A 21,906-nucleotide genomic window follows, 5' to 3' on the forward strand; every position below is an offset into this window, starting at 1 on the left:
AATCTGTTCTATGCCATGGGCCTAGCTTCTGGTGACTTGCTGGCCATCTTGGATGTCCCTTGGCTTGGAGAAGCATCATTCTGCTCTCTGCTGTCACAGTCACATGGTGTTCTTTCTGTGTGGGCATTTGCGTTCAAATTTTCCCTTTTCATAAGGATGAGATTAGAGGTCTGCCCTATTCCCATGTGACCTCATCTTAACTAAATATATCAGCAATGAGTCTATATCCAGATAAGTTTACCTTCTGGAGTACTGAGGGTTAGGACTTCAACGTGTGAGTTTGGTGGGAGGGAGGGGTGGTACACAATTCAACCCATAGCACCAAGGGACAGTTTTCAGAGTCTTTTGAATATTACTGTGGCTGTGATTCTCCAGGAAAGCCATAAAGTATGCACAGTATTTCTTAAACTTATCTAACTAGAGGGCACTTTTGTTCTGCTGGTGCCAATCGTGATGGCCGTTTAGGCAGTGCTGATGGGGCTGTTACTTCCCTGTCATGAATATGGACAATCAGGCTGATGAGAACCAGGCATAGAAAGTCCTCCCTCCAGCTCAGGGCAGAGCCCACCCTGACTCCCCCACAGCAGCACCCTGCCTGTCTGTGGTTAGCTCACCAAGATGATGGGTGATGAAAAGCCAGCAGCCCCTCACGGTCTCATCAGTTCCTGGGGGCCGGGTGGTGGTGGTGAAAGACCTCCAGGGGGCCTCTCTGGCTCCGAGGCAACTGCTCTGGATGAGAGGGAGACTGGGTGGCTACATTTACATTCAAGCAGCTGTGATCCCATACAAAGTAGAAGGGGAAGCTCACAAGGGAGAAAATGACTTACTCAGAAAATTTTAATAAATAGGTTAAAAGAAAAAACCTGCCTCAGCTTCTTTTTGTGTTGCTGTCAGCAGGCTCATGTCTTATAGCAAGCTGACATTCTTGTCGACAGTGCTGTTAAGAGCACTCCAAATAAGGTAATTACCCAATAAAGTTAATATTAACCAAATTGCATGGAACTTGAATTAAAAATATATCTGATTGCAGGATTGAAGCCCAAGTCATGTGTCTTACCCACTGAATGTGTGGTTTGCCTGCCTCGAGAGCAGGAAGCGTCACGGGAAGGAGGCTGCCATTTATATTCTGAAGGTGAACCCACTCTCAGAAGGAGGACCTCCAAGGATGCTTTATTTTCTACTTCAAGGCAGCAAGGGAATGAGGTTTCTGCTTTTTACTTTATCTCTGCGTGATGTTTCTGTTCGCTTTGCTGGGCAGCAGTGCCAGTTAGTACAGCCTGCCCTTTCCTGAGAAGAGTGAGCTAAGGTGGCCTTAGAATGGGAAAGGGCACTGCTGTGTGGGTTCCAGTGTCCTTGTAGGGTTGTTGCAAGGAAGCAATCTGAGCCATTGTCTGAGCTCTCCTGTCAGCATGCCCTGGGACTGCAGGGCTGCGAGACAGCTCACAAAAAGGCCATTACGTTTAAGCAGAAAGAGTGCAGAACATGGGGGTCAAAAGAATTGAGTTCTAAGTCTCTGTGTCATTAACTAATTGAATGATTTTTAGCAAGTCAGTTCCCTTCTTTATGCCTCATTTTTCTCATCTGTCAAATGATAGTAAAAAAGTCATTCGATCCCTGTACGGTGAGAGAATAAAAAAAAATAATAGACACAGACATATCATGAATATAACTAGCTATCATTAGCCTTAAGTGATTGGTCAACAGGGAATTTGTCATTTTATGGTATTAAAACAACAAAACAGGGGCGCCTGGGTGGCTCAGTCATTAAGCGTCTGCCTTCAGCTCAGGTCATGGTCCCAGGGTCCTGGGATCAAGCCCCGCATCAGGCTCCCTGCTCCGCGGGAAGCCTGCTTCTCCCTCTCCCACTCCCCCTGCTTGTGTTCCCTCTCTCGCTGCATCTCTCTCTGTCAAATAAATAAATAAAATCTTAAAAAAAAAACCCAAAAAATCCAGCAAAACAGAAACTAATAAAAATCAAAAATAAAACTAAGGAAACTCCCAAACTCCGAAACAAACACAAGTCCAGGGCCAGACGGCTTCACTGGTGAATTCTACCAAATGTTCAAAGAATGAATACCAATCCTTCTCAAACTCTTCCAAAAAAAAAAAAAAAAAAAAAAAAAAAACAGAAGAGGAAGGAGCAATTTCCAAACTTACTTCACGAGGTCAGCATCACTCTGATACCAAAGTCAGGCAAGGATGACACAAAAAATTTATAGGCCAATATCTATGATGAACATAGATATAAAACTCAACAAAATATTAGCAAACCAAATTCAATAATGCATTAACAGGATCATATACCATAATCAAGTTGGATTCATTCCAGGGATGCAAGGATGCTTCAACATCCACAAATCAGTGTGATACACACATGAACAAAATGAAGGAGAAGATCACATGGTCATCTCAATAGATGCAGAAAAAGCATTTGACAAAATTCAGCATCCATTTATGATAAAAACTCTTAACAAAGAAAGTACAAAGGTAAGGTATCTCAACATAATGGAGGCCATATATGACAAGCCTGCAGCTAACATCATACTCAATAGTGAAAAGCTGAAAGCTTTTCCTCTAAGATTAGGAACAAGACAATCATGTCTATTCTCATCACTTTTATTCAACATAGTATTGGAAGTCCTAGCCAGAGCAACTGGGCAAGAAAAAAGAAATAAAAAGCATATAAATTGGAAAGGAAGTAGTAAAACTGTCACTATTTTCAAATGACATGATACTACCTATAGAAAAATCCTAAAAGACTCCACCAAAAACCTGTTAGAAGTAATAAATGAATTTGGTAAAGTTGCAGGATACAAAATCAATATGCAAAAATCTGCTGCACTTCTATACATTAATAATGAACTATCAGAAAGAGAAATTAAGAAAACAATCCCATTTGGGGCACCTGGGTGGCTCAGTCATTAAGCGTCTACCTTTGGCTCAGGTCATGATCCCAGGGTCCTGCGATCGAGCCCCGCATCGGGCTCCCCAGAGCGGGGAGCCTGCTTCTCCCCTTCCCACTCTCCCTGCTTGGGTTCCGTCTCTTACTGTGTCTCTGTCGAATAAATAAAATCTTAAAAAAAAAAAAAAAAGAAAACAATTCCATTTGCATGTGCATCAAAAGGAACAAAATACCAAGGAATAAATTTAACCAAGGAAGTAAAAAACTTGTACACTGAAAACTATAAGACGTTAATAAAAGAAACTGAAGAAGACGTAAATAAATGGAAAGATATTCCATGCTCATGGATTGGAAGAATACTGTTAAAATGCCCATACTATCCAAAGCAATCTACAGATTCAATGCAATTCCTATCAAAATTCCAAAGGCATTTTCCACAGAAACAGAACAAAATTTTTTTTGTTTGTTCTAAAATTTTTATGGAATCACAAAAGACCCTGGATAGCCAAAGCAATCTTGAGAAAGAAGAACAAAGCTGGAAGCATCACGCTCCCTGAATTCAAATCATATTACAAAGCTACAACAATCAAAGCAGTATAGTATTGGCGTAAAAACAGACACAAAGATCAATGAAAAAAAAATAGAAATAAACCCAAGCAAATATGGCCAATTAATTTATGACAAATTAGCTAAGATTATAAAATGGGGAAAGGACAGTCTCTTCGATAAATGGTGCTGGGAAAACAGGATTCCATACACAAAAATTAACTCACTAAAGACTTGAATGTAAGACCTGAAACCACAAACTTCTTAGAAGAAAACATAGGTGGTAAGCTTCTTGATATCAATCTTGGTGATGGTTTTTTGGATTTGAAACCAAAAGCAAAGGCAACAAAAGTAAAAATAAAGTGAGACAATATTAAACTAAAGAACTTCTACATTGCAAAGGAAACCATCAACAAAATGAACTGGCAACCTATTGAATGGGAGAAGACATTTACAAATCATATATCAGATGTGGGCCTAATATCCAAAATATATAAAGAACTCATACAAGTCAATAGCAAAAAAACCCCAATCTGACAAAAAAATGGACAGGGGATATGCATAGACATGTTTCTAAACACATACAGATGGCCAACAGACACATGAAACCATGCTCAGCATCACTAGTCATCAGGGAAATGCAAAACCAAACCACAATGAAATACCACCTTGCACCTGTTAGAATGACTCTTATCAAAAAGGCAAGAAATAACAAATGTCAGCAAGGATGTGGAGAAAAAGGAGCCCTTATGCACTGTTGGTGGGAACATAAATTGGTGCAACCATTATAGAAAACAGTATAGAAATTGCTAAAAAAATTAAAAATAGAAATACCATATCATCCAGTAATTCTACTTCTGGGTGTTTATCCAAAGAAAATGAAAACACTAATTTAAAAAGATATATGCACTCCCATGTCACTGCAGCATTACTCAATAGCTAAGACATGGAAACAACATGAGTATCTACTGATGGATAAATGGCTAAAGAAGATATGGTCTATGTATACAAGGGCATATTACTTAGCTGTAAAAAGAATGAAATCTTGCCATTCACGACAACATGAATGGACCTTGAAGGCATTATGCTAAATGAAATAACTCAGAGAAAGACACATACTGTGCGATCTCACTTCTATATGGAATCTAAAACAAAACAAAACAAAAACACAAGCTCATTTTTTTCATTGATCTTTGTGTCTCTTTTTACACCAATACTATACTGCTTTGATTATTGTAGCTTTGTAATATGATTTGAAGTCAGGGAGCGTGATGTTTCCAGCTTTGTTCTTCTTTCTCAAGATTGCTTTGGCTATCCAGGGTCTTTTGTGATTCCATAAAAATTTTAGAACAAACAAAAATATAAATTCCAGGTATAAAATAAGTAAGTCATGAGATGTAATGTATAGCATGGTGACTTTAGTTAATAATAGCATATGGCATATTTGGAAGTAGACTAGCTCTTAAAAGTTGTCATCATAAGAAAATTTTTGTAATTATGTATGGTGATGGATATTAATTAGACTCATTATGGTGACCATTTTGCAATATATACAAATATTAAATCATGACATTGTACATTGGAAACTAATATAATGTTATGTGTCAATTTTATCCAAATAGAAAAAAAATTAAAATAAATAAAACTAAGGGTAAATTCTGGGCCCGGGAGAAAAAAATTCAGTCTCTTATTTTCTTCAGAGAATAAGGAAAAGGAGTAGAATAAGCAAATCACTCAGGGTTATGAGCAGTATGAATTAGTAACTACAAAAATGGAGCCAAAATACCAATATTCATTAGGCTAAACAATTAGTTTTCTTAAAAAAAAAATCTAGAGAAATACTCAAGATGCATCCTAACTACAACTATATAACTAGTAGATATCTGTCAAACTGTAGAGACTATGGATATAGTCTCAACTGAAGCAAATGGTCTAAAAACATGGCAGCAGCAGCCTCGTGAAAGAACACTGAGCAGACAGGTGCTACCTCTGACATGAACAAATCATAAAAAAAACACCTCTGTGTTGTGTTCCCACACCTATAAAATGGAGACAGTTCCCGTCCTCATCAACTCACAGGGTGAAATGAAATGAAATGAAACACATATCTGAAAATGTGTAAGTACCATATACCTGAGAAGTGCCATTATTGTAATTATTTGGTCAGGTCTCTGTTATTGTAATTCAAGTCAACAGTCGCCGATTGGGGGTCTATAGGCCAGGTGTGGTACATTTGGTCAAGAAGTTACTCATCCTCTGTGGATCGGTGAAGCAAGAGGAGAAAGGGGTGGCTTCAGGCTGGAAGGATGGAGAAGGGTTCATTACAGAGGTGATGTGTGAGCTGCCCCTGACATGAGATTGATCAAGCAAAGAGTCATTCATTCCATCAATATTTGTGGGGCTTCATCCCTGTGCCAAGCACTGTCCAAGGGCCTTTGGCGTTCATAAACAGAAAGAAGATCCCTGCACTTCAGGAATCCACATTCTAGTGGAAGAAGGTGGGGGCTAGGTGAAGCACGTTGTAAGGGTGAGGAGAGACCATCTGGGCGGTGTTAACAAAGACACAGAAGGGGGACACGGAAAGGGAAAAGAAGCTTCAATTCTGGCTTTCCTCTGGATTAGCTGGTAGTGGCTGTTGGAACCTATGTTGAGAAGGACTCTGAGACTTCCTTTTGGCTCAGATAGAAATGTCTGGCCAGGATCTATGAATGACGTCTGCAATGGGGTGGGAAGGGGGATCTGCCATTCCCAGAAAGGTCTCATGTGGCTGGATTACACCCGGGCCATTATGGTCTGTGTCCTTCCACTCTCCCGAGACTGTTATGAAGTTCACTAAGTCAGTATTATCGAGTCCAGCATTTATGTATACGTGCAAAATTACTGGAATATCCTCAGAGAAAGGCTCTCCTGCATAAAAGGAAGCCTTACTGGTCTACTTACCCCAACTTCCATCTCCTCTACTTTGAGACCACGAGCAGTCACGTAACTTGGTTATGTTTCATAGAATGTGTGTGTTTGTGGTTCCACTTCGTTGCTTGCTGGACCCCAACTCAAAGTGAGCTTCAGCCTCTTAGAATTTCAGAAGTTTTAGCTCCTTATTTGCTATTTTTCTCTTCTGTTTGGAGATCTAATTCATCCCTGTCACAGCATTTTAGAGAGTGATGTACTTCTTTCCTTTAAGTCTCCTGAGGAAACTTAACCTTGTTGACTTAACTCAACTTTGTTGACTCATTTACCCCTCATATCTCTTACAGCATACTGAGGTTCTAGAATCTTTCATACTAAGATGAGTCCAGCTTTCTAGCTAGGCCTTAAAAGTAGATGGAAGGAAACCCTATTACTTAACCTTTGATATGTCAAACAAACAAATTTCGAAAATCCTTTGTTGAGATTGTGTTGTTTTGAAGCTATCTTCCGAGTGCAAAATTTATTCTGTATATCAAAACTGTTAATTTTTTTCCCCGTTAGGTTGGACTGTAGGAAATTGCCATATTTTAGGTCAAAAGGTTGACTACCAGCCATTTCCTATGGCTCAATCTAATATTTGTATACCTTCTGTAACAATCCTAATCTTGAGGACCTGGGCTTTAGGATGTTTTATGGAGAATGCCTTGTACTTAGAAAGGTAAGGGGAAATAAACATTAATAGTTTGTTAAAACACATCTCTCTGGGGGTGCCTGGGTGGCTCAGTAGGTTAGGCATCCCACTCTTGATTTTGGCTCAGGTTATGATCTCGAGCCCCATGTCCGGCTACACACTCAGCATGGAGTCTGCTTAAAATTCTCTCCCTCTCCCTCTCCCTCTGCATGCTCCCCCCACCCCCGCACACATGCACGTGCTCTCTCTCCCTGGGGGAAAAAAAAAAACAAAACAGCAAAAAACATTTTTCTGCTTTCAAAGCCCATTCTTCCTATTCCCTCCTTAACGACAGTAAGAAAAGCTGCTCAAAGACTTTTCTTTCCAAACTTGAACAGTTGGATATTCTTCAGCTTGGCTTTTATACACGACATAAAGCCAGAAGGCAACTTGTCCCCTTAAGGTAAATTCACTGGTTGAATGGGAAAAGGAAGCATTCCTTGAGAAACTCCTGGGATGTTTGAAATGATATCCATACCTATATTTCTCAAGAGTCTGAGGGCAATCTAGTTTTTCTATTAACTACTGAATAGCATCTGTATTTAATCTGATGGAACCTTCCAGGAAGACAAAGCTGGTGTTTGGTGAAGTTTTGTCCGAGCATCCCTTTTTATTTTACTCATGCAATCCAATGGCTGTGTGTGCACGCAGGTGTGGTGTGGAAGTACCTGAGTGTTTTAACATTCGTCTGAAGGACTTCAGAGCAACTAAAGAGAGCAACAGGATAGGCTAATTGGGGAGGGCTGTTTCCGTTTGATAGAAGGTGACAACAAACCCTCTTCTGAAAGGGGGAATGCTGGGAGTAGTGTTCTGTTCCTGGAAATAAAAGTCATACTCATCTTTTTTATGCCAGGAGCTTTGCTCACTGGGCCTATGTCTCTTTGTCTGAAAAGGGTCAGTCATAGAAATAATGCAACCAGTCAGCTAATTAGCAGAGACTCTGTTGCTGGGAAGGGGAGCATCTAAAGATGACCATGGGACGCTAAGAGCCCTCAGTTCCCTGCACTGCCACTTCATACCTCTACCTCTGTGGGCAAAGGAGCAGGCTCACACTCAGCTCTGCTGACTTCACTAATACAAACGGCAGCCCTGAGAGGGGTCTTCAGTCCCCAGAGATAGAAGCATGAAGCCAGTTCACAAAGGCCAGTGAGGTGTTGCCCTTGGTGTCAACTTTTTCTCACTGAGCCAAGAAAAGTGTTCTCAGCAAATTCTCAGGTTCCCTCCGCCAACTCACCAGGTCACTGTACTTAAAAAAAGATAAAGAAAAAGAAAGAACATGAAGATCAAAACTAGAGACCTGAGATATTTCCAGTAAGAAGAAGGAAGAGGCAATATTCCCCTGCCCCCCCCCTTTTTTTTTCCTAAGAAAAGTCACAAGAGTGTTTGGATGTCTGCTTCAGTCTTTCATAAGTACTTTCCTTGAAGGCTGATGCGAAGAAGTCAATAGCTTCTTTTTCCTTGCTGAAAGAGTCATTATCTCAGAGATTTAGGGATTAGAAAATTGGGAATGCCAGGTAGTGGGGATGAAAGGAGAGAAAACAGAATCTGGGAGTATTTGCTTTGAGGCAAAGATAAAACCACATATCCTCTCTCTCTGCTTTGCTCTACCATTTCCTTAAAAGTTATGTTGTGTGGGGGCATCTGGGTGGACCAGTCAGTTGTCACTTGGGCTTCCGACTCTTGATTTCAGCTCAGGTCACGATCTCAGGATCGTAGGATCGAGCCAGCGTTGGGCTCCGTGATCAGCGTAGAGTCTGCTTCTCCCTCTCCCTCTGCTCCTCCCCCCAATCATGCACACACATGCTCTCTTTCTCTAAAATAATCTCTAAAAAAAAGTTTTGTCATATGAACATAATATAAATAAAAATATTTTTAAATTTTTTATTGTTATGTTAATCACCATACATTACATCATTAGTTTTTGTTATCTTTTTTTTTTTTAAAGATTTTATTTATTTAATTGACAGAGAGAGAGACAGAGAGAGAGGGAACACAAGCAGGGGGAGTGGGAGAGGGAGAAGCAGGCTTCCCGCCGAGCAGGGAGCCCGATGCGGGGCTCGATCCCAGGACCCTGGGATCATGACCTGAGCCGAAGGCAGTCGCTTAACCAACTGAGCCACCCAGGCGCCCCAAGATTTTATTCTTTTGAGAGAAACAGCATGACAGGGGAGAGGGTCAGAGGGAGAAGCAGCCTACCCGATCAGCCGGGAGCCGGATGCGGGACTCGATCCCAGGACTCTGGGATCAAGACCTGAGCCGAAGGCAGTCACTTAACCAACTGAGCCACCCTGGTGCCCCAATAAAAATTATCTTACAAGTGGGGAAAATCCCCAGATCTGGAGGTGTGATCGTCAGGAGAGGGAGTCAGAAGCGACTGAACCCTGGGTTTTTATTCTCAAGCCAACCTGTGGATTTGTAATATACTTTTACTATACCTGTAATATACTTTGGCCAGTTCATTTGACTTCCATGATGTTTTTCAACAAAATCACTCCCTGAATCATGTGGAAGTTGCAAGGTTGGTTTAATTAAGGTTTGTACTTTGAGAGGCTCAATGAAAGGTGCTTAGAAATGCAAGGTAGCAGGGCACTTGGGTGGCTCAGTTGGTTAACTATCTGACTCTTGATTTCAGTTCAGGTTATGATCTCAGGGTTGTGGGATAAGGCCCCGTATCAGGCTCTGCACTCAGTCGGGAGTCTGCTGGAGATTCTCTCTCTCCCTCTCTCTCTGTCTCTCCCCCCTGCTCACACACTCTCTCTCCCCCATATAAATAAATACATCTTAAAACAACAACAACAACAACAAAAGAAATGCAAGGTAGCATAAGAAAGTAAACTGAGGACAACTTAGAAAAGAAACGTATACATGGTTCCAAAACCCATTTTGCAGGTGCCTAAGTACAAACTTTACCCAGAGACTGCATATATATCAGCTGGAGAGAATCAGATCAATTTCCACATGCCTCATAGGATCAGAAATGGGGTGATTCTGTTAATCTTGTCCCTCTGGGTATTACCTTCATTTTCAGACCTTCTCTCTAGGTCCTCTACAGGATGGAAGCCATCTCTCAGAGACAGCTCTGGGTTTACAGCTCCTCCAGCATTCACACCCTATCTTTCAGAGCTCATTCCCTAACTGCAGGACAAAAAGACCTGTCTCAGCTGCATCTAACCCCCAGCTGCTCTAGGCTTCACAGTTTCCATCAGATCACTACGAGTCTCCTTCATAATGAGGACACTAAACTACAAGACTGCAGGGCCTATGCATGGTGGTTACCTTGACAAATATCATCTTCAGAAGGCACCAGCTTATTCCATTTTGATCTTTAACCTTTTTTATTTGTTTGGATTATAACTTCATCATTCACATTTGGAGACATTCCATTATTTTTGTTTTTAACTTTTAAAAAAGAAAATCTAAGTTTCTTAAGATAAAGAGGAGCAATTATAATGCTTCCTATGATTATAAGCTCTGCTAAATGCAAATAATAATGAAAATTAAAAGTATAAGCATAATATACAAACCATGATTAAGCTAGTTTGGATTTGGGGTCTATGAGATAGTGATTAAAAACCCCTAAGTGGGTTTTCCTTCCCAAAACATTATTCTATGTGCTTTGAGTATGATTTTTCAGGGACCATCTGGTATGGTTTGAACTTTGCCATAGATTGGTAGGGTGATAGAGGAGAAAAATTAAGGAAATTAGGAGGAAAAAATGGGAGTGGGAGATTGAAGAATGAAAGAAGGAATGTTTGTGCTCTTATCCTCTGATGTCACACTTCTGCCTCTCATCTGAGAGGCCCAGAATTAGAGGATCATGCAGGAGGATAGAAGTATGGCAGTGGTTTTCAAACCATGTGCCAAGGAACCCCAGAGGTTCTTTTCAGGGGTTGCCTCATAGATGAGGAAAGGCTCCATTTCCTTTTCCCCAAACCTTTCATGGACTTGACAGTAAGATGGAATCCTAAAGATAAGGCCAACTGTAGTTTTCTAGGTGAAACTTAATCTATTTAGTGTTTCAGTTTTAAAATCAGAATCATCATAAAATGAGCAAGGTGGAGACAATCAGCAAAGATCACAAGTGACCCAAGTGAAAGATCCTCTTCTTGTTATTGGTTCATGCCCCTCACGTTTGAACTTTCTAAACTCAGGGCTTGCAAAGAGGGTGCTCCTCATATTGGCCTCTGCCAAAGCTTGGGTCCTGTAGCATTCAGGCTCCTAAGAAAGTATAGGTTAGCTTGGGATGAGCCCACTCCTCAGGCTTCAGATCATCTCCCACATCTCCTGAATTTCTTTTGTTCTCTAGAAAGCCAGGATAACAACAGAGCTCAGCTTTATCATTGACAGAAATTATTTTAGGGTCATTTCAGATAATCACTAGGGATTTCTGTGCCAATTCAGGAACAAAGAATTTTGTTGCACAATGATGAGATAGCAGAAAAGATACGGACACAAGCCATAAAGCAGGGTTTAGAGAACTATGACAGCTGACTACAAAATAGGGAAGAACACGCTGGAGTTTTAAAACCATTCTTGAGGGGCGCCTGGGTGGCTCAGTCGTTAGGTGTCTGCCTTCGGCTTGGGTCATGATCCCAGGGTCCTGGGATCGAGCCCCGCATCGGGCTCCCTGCTCGGCGGGAAGCCTGCTCTTCCCTCTCCCACTCCCCCTGCTTGTGTTCCCTCTCTCGCTGTGTCTCTCTCTGTCAAATAAATAAAATAAAGTCTTAAAAAACAAAAACAAAAACAAAATCTGTTCTTGAATAGTGGTCAGAAGTGAAATGGCTTGGATTGAGCCTGATATTGACCAGGAAGGGGCTGCCAGAACTTTTCCAGGAAAAGGGCAGGATTTCTGCACAAGAGATTGGAGCCTGGACTTCCATCACTGTGCCACAAAGTAATCAAACATCTGCATTGCACATAAACAGTAGGAGTGGAAATGCCTGCTGAAAGCTCAGTTGAGGGAGAATTCCAACAATTGAGCTTTCTATCACGGGGCTCTGCCTTGCTGCCACAAGGTCACCATGGAAGAAATAATGGAGCAGCTTGCAAAAACCTACAAGTATTTGGTCCTTTGCATGCCCTGCATTGCAGCTGGTACATGACAGCAGCTCAGTATTAAAGATGGTGCAGAAAATGCCTTTGTAATTTCTCTCGGGAAATGTCTTTCTTTGCGAAAGTCAGGTGAAAAAAAACCCCAGTAACTACTTCTCAGAGGGATGACAAGAAGCAAGGATGAGTCCTTCATGCTAATCCTGTCCCTTGACAATAGAAATTGTTTCCAAGTTGTATTAAAATTGGAAGGTCATCTAGGTATCTCTTTGAAGTACAGGAAGATGCTACAGCAAGGTCTCTGGCCGAATACAGAGCTCAACAGCGCTGTGCAGTCCATGCTGATCTTTAAACTGTGAAGAAAATCATCAAATCCTGATTTCAGATGTGTTTTATCAACTCCCGAGGAATCTACTAAGGTCATAATCTTTCCTGTGGTGCTGAGGAGGATGTGGAGGAGACTCTTCCTTGTGGCTAGCTGGAGTCCTTTCCTTTAAAGCTGTCCTTTATTTAGATTTATCAGATTTGGGGACCAACAATTTCCCCCGGCCATTTCATCAAAAAACAAAACAAACAAAAGCTGAAGTGTCATCTTCTGGTTCCTTCTCTTAGAACCTGTTGTAAGAAATGGCTTTGAAGTGTCAGATCTGATATCCTAGGAGACTGAGCTCCATTTAGATTTTGGCTTCCCCACCCTATTCTAACATGAATTCCTCTGAGAACCAGAAGATGGAAGAGTGAATCTTGGCACCAGCTTTCACAAAATGGATGAAAAGTCACCTAATGTCTGTAGCATCCATTTTCTTGTGTATAAAATGGGGATAACAGCAACAATGGGACTTTTGGAAGGAGCACACGAGTTAGGGGATATAAAAACACATTGTAAATTGTGAAATGCTCCAGAGATCCAGTTATGAATACTAAAGAGGCAGCGACGGTATAGTGGAATGAGCCTCAAATTTGAGATCAGGAGACATGGGTGTAAGTCCTGAGTCTTCTGCTTACCTGCTGTGTGATTTGGGGCAAGCCATGTGAACTAAGACCCAGTTTTCTTAATTGTAAATGTGAATTATTAAACTACCAAAATGCCTCACGGGATTTCGAAATTGAAATAACAGCCAACTGAATGGGAGATAGATATCTAAACTATGCCACTTGGTTTTTCTCCCTGGAGAATTTGGGGTTAGGCATAAAGGACCATCCATTATTTCTGAATAAGGATATCAGAGGAGAGCTCAAGGTGCCTTGTATAAAAGGATGATTAGTAGAGGAGGTTTACTGAGAAGGCAGGCTGAAGTAGGTGAGAGAGGGATACACATACACGGAAAGCAAAAGACTACTTCCTGATTTCTTTACTATTCCATTTCTGGGTGACATCCCCAAATATCCTTATTATAAATTCCTTCTGGATTAGTCAAGGCTCAGTTGCAGATAAGAGAATCCATTCTAGCCGGTTTAAGCAGAAAGGGATTTAGTGTGGGAAGTGGGTATTTACAACGTTGCTGGAAGGGAGATGAGCAGGCTCTAGGCCAACCTTTCAAGATGACTCCCCCAAACCACCCCACAGAAGTGGTCCACAGAGGGAGTTACTATCCACCTACCCTTCCAGAAAGCTGGGAAAGAGGCTGCTCCCATAGCCACTGGCTTTAGAACCACACTGCTTTTACCAAGATCCACACCAGAAGAATTCTTGACTTCTTTGAAGCCAAGACCTGGCCACAGAGTTATCTGTTACCTCTCAGTCTCCACCCCCACACATCCCCTCACCAACTATGGGGCATGACTCCAGCTTTTGAGGTAAACCCTGCTGGGTGGAAGTTAGGCGATATGCAGAATAATGCTCTAAGGAGTCTGGGCAATGCAGTTTCTACTGTTCCACCCGTGGCATGCAGCAAACCATGCTCGGGATGCAATGTGATTCAGTGAGTGAATCTGTATATCCCCACCATGTCTACTTGGCCTTCTTTTTTAAAAGAAAAAATATTTATTTGAGGGAGGTGGAGGGGCAGAGGGAGAGAAACTCAAGCAGACTCTGTGCTGAGTGCTGAGCCAATGTGGGGCTCGATGCCAGGACCCTGAGGTCTGGACCTGAGCTGAAATCCAGAGTTGGATGCTTAACCGACTGAGCCACCCAGGCGCCCCCACTTTGCCTCCTTTCCTCTCAAACTAGGTCCAGTCAATTTCTGTTCATTTCAGCTGAAGAGTACTCAAGCACGTGACATCTTGAATACGCTCCAATGGAGTCATTAGATTTCTCTCGGTAAGCTCTACAGGGATGGTCAATTCAGACACCAACATAGAGAAATAAGGACAAGGTCTGGCTAAGGTTGGGACACTGTGACCCTTAAAGGGTCTCTCCTGTCCTATTTCAACACTTTCTGTGCTGAGTTATTATCGACAAGCCCTGAGCTTAAGATAAGGTACTTCCTAGAGGAAGTAAGGTAACTGCAAGAGTGTTTAAAAAGAGACTATTCTTGGCATAATGACAATTGTAGGCTTAGGACATCAGGTCTTCACTATGACCTGCTGTGCCTGGCACCTCACCCGCCCCTCCCTCTTCCGTCTTCAGTTCAGGCCCCTTGCCACACCAAAGGCCTACCTCCTTCCTTGGATCTAGGGGCAGATGGCAGGAGCCCCAGGGTGGCATTAGGTTACCCCATTGGTGTGCTGTTGGCCTGCGTGGGGTCATGGAAAGAGTGTAGAATGTGAGTTGTTTGCTTTACCCTTTATTAAAAAGGGACCTTAGGCAATGTAGAGTCCCTCTGACCCTCAGATACTTGTCCAAAATGGCGTATTAATGCCTGCCATCGAGATTCGTAAGAATGACACGAGACAATATGAAGCCCTTTGCTGCAGTGTCCGGCATACAGACCAAACCTACTAAAGATTAGCTTCTTTAGGGCTGAGTCTTTATGTCTGGGGGCTCATCCATGTTTCCGAAGCTCCACTTTTGGTAAATGGATCCTTGTTGTGTGGACCTTGATCTGAGTCTGTCTTGATTCCCCACCATCTCTTCGACCTTGCTGAGACCTCTATCCTCCTGTCCGCCCCCTTCTCCCCCAACCCTTTGTCTCCTCTTCGTGTTGAGTTCTGTGGCTATATATCTGCAACTCAGCTGCCTGCTCATGCAGATATCTGGTATTTTTGAGATTCCCCACTGCATACATTACCCTTTCAATGATCCTCATATCCTAGACTGCTATTGCTTGCCTAGCTATTACCACCTGCTATTTGTCACGTTACTCTCTGGATGCCAAGTTCCACCTGCTTTTTCTGGTCACTCATAGTTGGGTGCTTATTTTCTCTCTTTGTTAACGTGTCTCTCCTCTTCCCCTCCTGCTCCAGTCAATGATCTACTCTCAGCTCCTGGATATTAGCCCTGTCATGCCAGGCAGTGTTTCCAGATAGGAAACAGAGTTCTCTAGGTTATTGCTACCCCAAGCGTGGTGCCCTGGCATCACCTGACTTTTTTTGTAATCAGAACCTGTGTATTAACAAGATCCCTAGTTAACTCATACGCATGTGAAAGTCTGAGAAGACTGAGCTTAAGCAAGGAAATGTGGCTAGGTTAGAAAATCCTTTGGTGGTGCCTGGCAAAATCTATTAACCTTCTTCCTTGTGATGTTCTTGAGACAAAATGCTGTTTCTTAATATGGCCTGCTGGCGCTGCTACCAAAGGGACTGCAGTATGGTATCCTGTCTCTTCATCCCAGGCATGGGCTTTGTGTTTCAAGAATGAGGCCCATGCTTGTATGAAGATGCAGTTAAATGGAAATTCTAGTAGGCTAAGTATCTGAAGAAATTTACTCTAGGGCAGTTCTACTTGCTTCTGAATCAACTCCAATGAAGGGATTCTGCGTTTATGACCTGTACTCCAGCCTTCCCCAAACCTACCTTGTTTCCACCAGTTCCTCCAGAACCAGCGCCCAAGTACAGAGCAGAGCCCAGTGGTCAAGGAGGAAATGGTAGGGGAAAGTGTGGAGAAATGGCAGGTATTTTCAGTGACACGACTGAACTGGTGGCCTTTCCTTCTAATGTTTTTGCTCAAAACATGTCCTTGTGAGATTGGGGGTATTATCATTTTTAGTCTTTTTCATTTATTCAGATATATCAAAACCCCACCCTGTGGAAGTAGTGATGACTTTTAAGTGTGTGTACTTTAGAGAAGACTATCCCATGCTTTCATGGTACAATACATCTACATGTATAATTTCCTGTTCCCTGCAGGAACTGAGTGAAGAGGTGCATGCTTCCCTACCTGCAATGAAGAACTTATGTTCAATGGTTAATTATAAATGAATAAAATTTTTCAGAATGAGGGGACCTGTTCTAGTCAATACTACGTGGTAGTCAACTTTAGCTGAGAGAACAATGGGTGCATTTATCGATCAAACTTTGGTTTCGGGCAGCATAGGGAAGCACCATTATTAGCTTAAGAGAGACAACCCTTGTTAAAGGCATCAAATCCAGTCTTTAAGGCAGAGGTTCTCAAAGTGTGATTCCTGGACCAGCAGCATCAGCGTCTCCTAGGAACTTGGAGGCCCCACCCTGACCTGCTGAATCAAAGACACTGGGGGGCGGGGCCCAGCAGCCAGTGTTTTAATAAGACCTCCAGAAGATTTGGAAGCTCAGTGGTTTGAGAAGCACCTGCTACCCAGGGATGCCTGAGCAGGAACATGATAGAGTGGAAGGGCCAGGGCTCAGAGCTAAGCCTGAGTCCCTGTCCCCCTTTGCCAGTGCTGGTTGTGTGACCTTGGCAAGTCCTTGGTCTCCCTGAATCTTGATGTTCTCTTCTATGAAATGAGAACCATTTCCTCTCCTCACAGACCTGTTGTAGAGCAAATGAGGTGACCTAAGTCCCGGCTTTTACAGTAGCTTGGAAAATAAGGGTGCTTCTCCTCTTCCCTTCCTGAAGCTGGGTTCCTGCTGGGAAATCTAGCCAGTAAGATTCCATCAATGTTTGTGGAAAATTAAGAGAATTTTCACATGGACATTCCTCAGTGTAAGTCAGACATCTCATATTAAGTGGGCTGTCTGCTGCTGAGGCCTGGGCTGTCCTATACAGGAGCTACTGGCCGCCAAGCACGTGCAATGTGGCTCATCTGAATTGAGATGAGCTACAGATTTAAAATACACACGAGATTTTTTAAGACTTAGTATGAAAAAAGCAAAATATAACATTTATAATTTCTTCTATTGATTACTGTTAAATTGAAAGTTCAGATAGTCATAAAATTAATTAATAAAACCAAGTTCACCTTTTAACAAATTAAAATGGGGCCACAGATGGCAAGATCCTTGCAAATTTCAAGTATACCACACAGTATTATTATCACTGTAAAAAATATGACTACAAGAAAATGTAAGTATGTGTCTCACATGACATTTCTGTTGTACAGTGTGGGTCTAGGCACCTCCAGATTCACTGCACTGTCCTCATGCCAGACCCAGGGAACAAGGGAAGTCTTTTGATAAGACCTGCTTGGTTAGCCTGGTGATGTAAAAGAGGGCATGTGCTGAATGGAGCACTGGGTGTTATACGCAAACAATGAATCATGGAACACTACATCAAAAACTAATGATGTAATGTATGGTGATTAACATAAAAAAAAACCTGCTTGGTAAATTCTTGGCTACAAAACCTCTGTTCTCTTTGGAATTATTCCTCATTATCATCTTTGTAGCATTTTGTAGCCGCAAAGGAGTCCACCCTGTTTTTATCCATTATTCCTTATGACATAGCCTGTGAGGCAGGTCATGCTGAATTAGGCGACTCTTTATTCATCATTCAAAGGCCAGTGGAGCCCCCTGCAGACACACCCCCTCACGCAGACACACCCCCTCATGCAGACACACCCCCTCACGCAGACACACGCAACGTCAGACATTTTTAAAAAGTCAGTTTTCAGGAAATGAGAGTTTCTTAAGCATCGGCCCACTCCATCTTCCTTTGCTTAACAAAAGACAGCGAAAAGCAATTCCCTCAGATGTCTACTTGTCCTCGGTTTGATTTAAAAATCAACTCGGGAAATCATCTGTCAATCAGGCATATTACAGAGAGAAACATTCATGGAATTACCTGAGTTGAGATGTTTCAAATGACAATTTCGTATTTGCACCTCTTAAATTATTCAAGACGACATAAGCCTGCTCTAATCTTTAAAAAAAGATATGAGGATTAAGGAAACTTGACACTCTGTGTTTTAAATATTTAGTCTTATTTTAAGACCCAACTCTTACGGGAGACTGAGAGAGCATTCTAATAATAGGAAGAAGCCCCTTGGTGTGTGTTCCTAGGACAGATTACGTGCATCTGTTTTATAGCTTGTTTGGGTGATATTTTCCCCGTGAAAAGCAAACAATGACATGTGGAGTGGGCCAGGTGGTACAAATGAATCTATGCCTGTAAGATTGCATGTGTGATAGGTGTAATATCTGATCACTCTTTCATTTCAGGTTTTTCATTTTGGGTGGAGGACACAAAGTTCCTAGTTACTTCAGTTCAAATCAGTATTGAGCACCTGCTGATACCAGGCCCCGAGAGTGCCGAACTGAGCAAGACACAGTCCTACTTGCAATTTGGACTCAGACAGAAATAAATGAGACTCCCCTCTACATATCTATGACGACTATTTTATTGATTCTCATGTAGTGGGCTCTTTTCTTTCTTTTTTCTTGCTTGTAGGGCGCCATCCTAGGTACTAGGCACTTGGTAAAACATCATATTTTTAAAATATAAAAGGCACATTGAAATTTAATTTTGACAGCAGAGAAAGGGATATATTACACAGCAAAAAGTCTTTAGAGTCTGTCTTTGGTATGAATGCTTTTTTAAAGGTAAAACTCTTGTGTTTATAATATAATCTGAATACACATTTTTGGCTGTTTAAGTAGGTCTACCCCTAGTCTGGGACCATGGATTTATTTTTCTCTTAAAAGAGACTTGTGGATAATCCTCTATTTCATTAGAAACTGCCAGTTTTGTATTTAGATTTTGTATACGCCAGACTATAGCCATTGATATTAGCAGGAACACCAACATTAGGCTATGATAGTAAGTTATCAAACATTCAGGGCCATACACTGTTACTTAAAGGTTAGGAACAAACTTTACAGAAACTTATAATTCAGTCTCAGTCCTTAAATGTCTCTACCTTTGCTCTGAATTCAAGAAATCCCCCCCCCTTTTTAAAGATCTATTTATTTGAGAGAGAGATAGCACAAGCAGGGGAGGGGCAGAGGGACAGAGTCTTAAGCAGACTCTACACTGAGTGAGGAGCCAGACGCGGGGCTCGATCTCACAACCCTGAGATCACGACACGAGTCAAAACCAAGAGTTGGACGTTCAACCAACTGTGCCACCCAGGTGCTCTGAGAGTTTTCTGTCTTTAAAAAAAATCTCAAAACAGCACTATTGATACAGTTGTCTACTTCTTTCAAGATCTCCAGCCGCTGGCCCATAGTAAGACCTATCTATTCCTAGTTACCAACTCACAGTATTAAAATGAATACTACACTAATCACTGGGGCTTCCGCCATAATGTGGATAAGTATTTCCTGGTATGTGCGAGAGCCCTTCTTAAGCCTGACATTCAGTTTTCCTGCTTTTTCAGCTAGGCTGTGTTCCCTCTCTCTTGTCACTCTAAGTTTGTGGCTCCCTGTGTGGATTGCCTCAATGGCTCCAATTCTTCACCCTTCCCTGCTCTTTGTCTTATTTGGCTGTGCCATTCTCCTGTGGGTGGTGTATAATTCCCCACCCAGGATGACTGACTTTGACCAATGAGATGGTAGCAGTTGTGACACAGAAGAGGCTTCAGAAGTCCTGCTGCTGTTGAACTTGGTTTCTCTGTGCCCCTGTCATCACCATCGGAAGGACATGCTAGCCTATTATTTCCAGGAAGAGGATGAGAGACATGTGGAGCAGAAACACCCCAGACAAATCTAATCCAAATGCTCCAACCACCAGGTAATGCACAGACATGTCAGGAATAATACACGATGGTCTTAAGCCACTGATGGTTTGTACACAGCAATAATCAAATGACATGTTCCCTGCTTTCTCCTCAGCCCACATCCCAGGTCCTCCTCTTTTTTACTCCTTGTGCTTCTTTCCCACCTTACTCTGTCGTCTGGGGACAAAGAGTGGGACCCGCTATGGTTCTGGGGAAGTAGGAGAGAAAATAAGGGGAGGAAACAGGGCAAAGGAGAGAAGACTAAGGCCAAACCATGAGATTCTCATGGGAAACATGGAAAAGTTAATCGTCACCACCCTCTTCCTACTTCAATTCTCCCATCTCCTCTCTCTCCCCAGCTCTATTTCCTACTCTTAATTCTTTTTTTAAAAACAGAATTATTTTACTTAGAGAATGAGAGTGTAAGCAGGGGGAGGGAGAGAAAGAATCCCAAGCAGACTCTGTGCCGAGCACAGAACCCGATAGGGGGCTTGATCTCAGGACCCTGAGATCATGACCTGAGTCGAAATCAAGAGTCAGACACTCAACCAACTGGGCCACCCAGGTGCCCCCTATCCTTAAATCTTTATGTTCCCAGACCAAGTCCTTGTGATAAGGTTGGAGTTCTATTATGAATACTCACTATATATGTTAAGTACTTAGCTAAGTGCATTACTTGGATTATATCTTGTAGACCTCACTATTCTGCTGTAAGATAGATAACATGATCTATATTTTATGCATGAAGAAGCCCAAGAGACATCAGATGATTTTCCCAAGATCAACAGCTAGTAAGGGGTAGAGCTGAAGTTGTAACCTTGGCAGTCTGATGACACAGCTCACACTCTTTACGTCTACACCCACGGCTTCTTCTCGGTGAATTTCCTTATCCCCGTTTCCCACTCATTCTGCTCCCCCAACCACAGGCAACCAATATATCTGTAGCTACCTCTCTACCCATCTACCCATCTATCTATCTATCCAACTATCTATCTATCTTAAAGTAAGCTCCATGCCCAACATGGGGTCTTGAACTCACGACCCTGAGATCAGGAATCACATGCTCTAGTGACTGAGCCAGCCAGGCACCCCTAATGTACACATTTTTGCACAATGTGGATAGTTGTTTGGTATGTGCTAATTTTAATCTACATAAACTTATTCTATCTTATTCTGTGTCCTTTTTTTCATTACACATCTTTTATTAAGATCCATCCATGTTGCTAGGTGTTCATTTAATCGGTTGTCTCTGACCTGCCACATAATAGTATCGGTTTCACTCACCCCAAATTATTTATTCACCCCTGCATAACATCCCGATTTTCTGCAACTCCCCACCACAAATAATACTTTAGTAAGCATCCTCATACACAGTCCCTTAACACCCTAGGGAGAAATTCCTGGATATAAATCCAGAGCAGAACTGTTCATGTCACAGGGTGTGTTTAACAATTGGACTAGATTGCTCTCTAGAACAGTTGCTTCAGCCCATACTCCCACTACCAATGCATGGAAGCAAATCCACACCTGTTATCTTGTTTAAATTCTGTGAGACTAAAAGGTCTAAGTTGACAACTCATTGTTGTTTTAATTTACAATTTTCTAATTACCAATGATTTGGGACATTTCTTCATATGCTAGTTCAGTTTTTGAGCTTCCTCTTTTATAAACTGTTCATAATTTTTGCTCATTTTGTAAGTGATTTTAATTTTTTTCTTATTAATTTGGAGGAATTCCTTAGTCTAGACACTCGTTGGCTTAAAATATTCCAAACAACTTCTCCCAATCTGTCACCTAGTCTTTGTCCTTGTTGTCCTTCA

The 21,906-nt window shown here is 41.9% G+C and overlaps 1 protein-coding gene and 1 long non-coding RNA gene across 5 annotated transcripts in view; one reads left to right on the top strand and one right to left on the bottom strand.

Annotated features, from left to right (window-relative positions):
• The window catches only part of LOC113910909, a 33,895-nt gene extending 15,158 nt beyond the window's left edge, over positions 1 to 18,737 (top strand). Inside the window, exon 3 of one of the 2 annotated variants that reach the window (XR_003516312.1) lies at positions 18,591 to 18,737. This is a non-coding gene — a long non-coding RNA (uncharacterized LOC113910909). Of the gene's footprint in view, positions 1 to 1,030; positions 1,191 to 18,590 lie in introns of those variants that run through there. The other variant, XR_003516313.2, reaches the window with a different exon arrangement.
• The window catches only part of LHFPL3 (LHFPL tetraspan subfamily member 3), a 573,120-nt gene that overhangs the window by 125,974 nt on the left and 425,240 nt on the right, over positions 1 to 21,906 (bottom strand). The window lies entirely within an intron of this gene.

Source organism: Zalophus californianus, chromosome 12 (assembly GCF_009762305.2).
Source record: "Zalophus californianus isolate mZalCal1 chromosome 12, mZalCal1.pri.v2, whole genome shotgun sequence".
NCBI classification, from domain to species: domain Eukaryota; kingdom Metazoa; phylum Chordata; class Mammalia; order Carnivora; family Otariidae; genus Zalophus; species Zalophus californianus.